A 4,566-nucleotide genomic window follows, 5' to 3' on the forward strand; every position below is an offset into this window, starting at 1 on the left:
TTGAGGAATCAAATTGATTCATCTACTTGACTTTCCTTTATTTAGTAAGGGTTAACTAAGTGGTAGCAATAAACAATTCTCATCACAATTGAGAAGGATAACTAGGATAGGACTTCTAATTCTCATATCTTGCCAAGAGCCTTTTATAGTTGTTAGTTTATTTTCATTGCCATTTACTTTCATGCCTCTTATCCAAAACCCCAAAATAACTCAAACCAATAACAAGACACTTTATTGTAATTCCTAGGGAGAACGACCCGAGGTTCAATACTTCGGTTTATAAATTTAGGGGTTTGTTACTTGTGACAAACAATCTTTTGCATGAAAGGATTATTGCTTGGTTTAGAAACTATACTTTACAACGAGATTTCATTAGTGAAATTCTAAACCGTCAAAAATCCAATCGTCAGTCGGCAGCTTTCCATGCGAAGAGATCAACATTATCTCGCAGAAACTGTATCAATGATTCTTTTGCATCTCCTTTCAGGATCTTGCCAATATTAGTTGTTTCATTCGAAGTGTCTCCAATTTGGACTCTTTCTACTTCTTCCTTGGGTTGTGGTCGGAGCTCTTCTCGTCTCTGAGCTCCACCAAGCTCGATTGTGTGGAACTCTCTTCTTCGCCTCGGAGGTTTAGACTTTCGTTGTAACAGCGACGCACCATCTTTTAATCTGCTCTTATTGTAGCTATCCCTTCTGTAGTTGGAAATTTCATACATAGATGCGGAGTCGAAACTATTGCGCCGAGCTGATTTAACGTTGTCCGACCTATCAGGGCATTGTAGGCTGAGCTTACGTCGACCACAATGTAGTCTATCTTGAGTGTTTTAGATTGGTTCCCCTTCCCGAAGGTTGTATGCAGCGACACGTATCCCAGTGGTTGAACTGGGACAACTCCCAGTCCGAACAGACTGTTTGGGTATGCTCTTAGCTCTTTCTCTTCTAGGCCGAGTTTGTCGAAGGCAGTTTTGAATAAGATGTCGGCAGAGCTTCCCTGGTCGATTAGTGTGCGGTGGAGGTTGGCGTTTGCCAATATGATCGTGATGACCATGGGGTCGTCGTGTCCCGAGATGATTCCGGATGCATCTTCCTTGGTAAACGTGACTGCCGGGATGTCTGGTGTCTCCTTCTGTCCTTCGATATGGTATACCTCTTTGAGGTGTCGCTTGCGGGATGATTTGGAGATTCCTCCCCCAGCAAATCCGCCGTGTATCGCGTGGACATGTCTTTCTGGTATGCGAGGCGATCGTTCAGATCGTCCGACATCCTCATCCCTCCTTCTTTTCCTTGGTTCTTCGTCCCGGTTGGCCAAGAACCGATCTAACTTTCCTTCTCGTACTAATTTTTCTATGACGTTTTTCATGTTGAAACATTCGTTGGTGGAATGCCCTCGAAGTCGGTGATATTCACAGTACTCATTCTGATTTCCCCCTCCTCTTTTGCCTTTAAGTGGCCGAGCTGGAGGGATTTTTTCTGTATGGGAGACTTCTTTGTAAACGTCTACCAAGGATACCCTAAGTGGGGTGTAGTTGTGATATTTTTTATTTTCTCTCCGGAGCGATCTTCCTTTTTCTTAGATTCTTTATCTCGGTAGGCAGAACCGGACCTTGAGGCTTTGCCAAGTCGAGAATTTTCCTCCATGTTAATGTACTTCTGCGCTCGTTCTTGTACTTCATCTAGGGATGTCGGGTATCTTTTTGATATAGATTGGCTGAATGGTCCTTCTCTCAGGCCATTTATGAGGCCCATGATGGCAGCTTCTGTTGGTAGATTTTTTTATGTCCATGCATGTTTTGTTGAATCTCTCCATGTAGTTGCGAAGACTTTCTCGGTCTCCTTGCTTGATCCCGAGTAAGCTAGGTGCGTGTTTGGCTTTGTCCTTTTGTATGGAGAATCGAGCCAGGAACTTTTTGGCCAGGTCGTCGAAACTCGAGATGGATTGTGGAGGTAGGTTGTCGAACCATTTAATGGCTGTCTTGGTGAGAGTTGTTGGAAAGGCTTTGCAACAAACTGCATCTGAGGCATCGGTGAGGTACATTTTACTTCTGAAGTTGCTGAGATGATGGTTGGGGTCGGAGGTACCGTCATATAGAGTCATATCCGGAAGCTTGAAATCTTTCGGAATTTTGGTTTTCATAATTTCTTATGTAAATGGATCTTGATCTTTCTGAGAACTATCCTCCGTGGATGGTCGAGTAGCTTTGGTTTTGAGATCAGCTTCGAGTTTTATAAGCTTATCTTATAATTCCCGGCGCCGCCTTATTTTCCGGCATAGATCTTCTTCTTTTTCACATCGATGTTGGGCTTCTTTCTTAAGTTGCTCCAATCGATTTTGAAGTGTTTCTATTACTCCTGGATTTGATGAATTTTTGTCTCCGTGGGTTTCTGGAGTAGCTTTGAGTATTGTGTCCGCGTTTTTATGCGGCGTTCTGTCTTCCAAATCTGGATCATGGTCGTTGTCATGGTCATCCGCCATGTTAATGGGATGACTTCCAGGTCCCCGGCAACGGCGCCAATGTTCCGAGGGTTACCTGAAACTATAGGTCGATCTCGGATGAGATCTTCTGTGTTGGTCAGAGCCGACGTGTCCGGCAGGTGTACGGCAGTCAGAACTGATGTGTCCGATTTGTTGGACTTGGTGGTGGTGCTGATCTTGTGTCCCCAGAGGGTGGGGGGTACCTGCAAGGGACTCCGATGCTTAAGTTAGCAAGGGTATTAAGCAGGTATTAAGTAGAATCAGAGTATGAGTTATACCTGGGTGCTCCAGTATATTTATAATGGTGAGAAGTGACCTTTCTAGATAAGATAAGTTAGTTATCTTATCTTATCTTATCTTATCTTATCTTTGGGTGAGGTCAGCTTATCGTCAACGGAACCGCCTTTATCTCTGTAGGCTGGGATTGCCTCTGGATTTGGGTCGTGTTCCTCTATTTGGGCCCTTTATTTGGGCTTTCCTGTTGATTTGGCCGAGCTCTTTGAGAAGAGGTCAGATAGTCTGACCTGAAGAGGTCGGTCGCCTTGTCGCTAAACATCCCGGGTCGGTCATCTCGACCCAGGGTATGAACACCGGCCTCAAACAACCAGGCGGAATATGAAGCATTATTAGCTGGTTTGAAGCTGGCTAGGGAAGTTGGAGCTCAGAAACTCAACATCTACAGTGACTCACAAGTCGTTACCTCGCAAATAACGGGAAGCTACCAAGCCAAAGATCCTACCATGAAAAAATATTTGGATAAAACCAAAGAATAGCTCAGACAACTCGGGGAATATAGGATCTGCCACAAACTCCACGAGCAAAATGCCCGAGCTAACGCGCTCTCAAAGCTAGCCAGCACCAAACCAGGGGGCAACAATAAAAGCCTCATCCAGGAAATACTGCAGAACCAATCAATATCGGAAGAAGAAAAAATCCTAGCCATAACAGGTCGGGATCAAGGATGGATGACCCCCATAATTAACTACCTCAAAACAGAAGCGTTCCCCATAGATGAAAAGGAGGCAAAGAGGTTAAAAAGGGAGGTGCAGTACTACACTATCATAAATAACATCCTATACAAAAGAGGGATCTCAACACCATTGTTAAAATGCGTACCGACCTCCAACACAAAGGAAGTCTTGGAAGAAATACACAGCGGCATTTGTGGCAATCATCTCGGAGCACAAGCTCTCACCAAAAAGGTACTCCGAGCATGATTCTATTGGCCAACTCTATGAAAGGAAGCTACAGAATTTGTAAAGACATGTCCACCGTGTCAGAAGCATGCCAACTTTCACATCGACTCGCCTGAAAAACTCATTAGCGTGACCTCACCCTGGCCATTTGCAAAATAGGGACTCGATCTTCTCGGACCCTTCCCACAGGGATCGGGACAAGTAAAATTCCTCATAGTAGGGGTAGACTATTTCACGAAATGGATCGAGGCAGAACCCCTAGCCAATGCCACTGCTCAAAGAAGCCAGAAATTCCTATATAGGAATATCATTACAAGATTCGGGGTCCCATACTCCATCACTACAGATAATGGCACCCAGTTCACAGATGCAGGTTTCAGAAAATTAGCGGCCGACTTGAATATAAAACACCAGTTCACCTCCGTCGAACATCCCCAAGCCAATGGACAAGCCGAAGCAGCCAGTAAAGTCATATTGGCCGGGTTGAAGCGGAGATTGCAAGAAGCAAAGGGGGCTTGGGCCAAGGAACTTCCACAAGTCCTATGGGCGTATCGGACAATCCCCCATTCTACTACAATGAATCACCATTCCGACTAGCATACGGAGTGGAAGCAATGATTCCAATAGAGGTCAAACAAGGATCTCCCCGAGTAGTCCACTATAATGAACAAACCAATTCTCAACTCCAAAGAGAAGAGCTCGACCTACTTCCAGAAATCCAAGAAAGAGCTCGGATCAGAGAAGAAGCACTAAAGCGGCGAATGGCTTCCAGGTATAATCAAAAGGTAGTGCTAAGAGATTTCACGGAGAACGATCTCATCTTAATCCGAAATGATAATGGAACAACTCGACCTGGAGAAGGAAAGCTGGCAGCTAACTGGAGAGGACCCTACTG

Source organism: Arachis duranensis, chromosome 10, assembly GCF_000817695.3.
Source record: "Arachis duranensis cultivar V14167 chromosome 10, aradu.V14167.gnm2.J7QH, whole genome shotgun sequence".
Classification (NCBI taxonomy): domain Eukaryota; kingdom Viridiplantae; phylum Streptophyta; class Magnoliopsida; order Fabales; family Fabaceae; genus Arachis; species Arachis duranensis.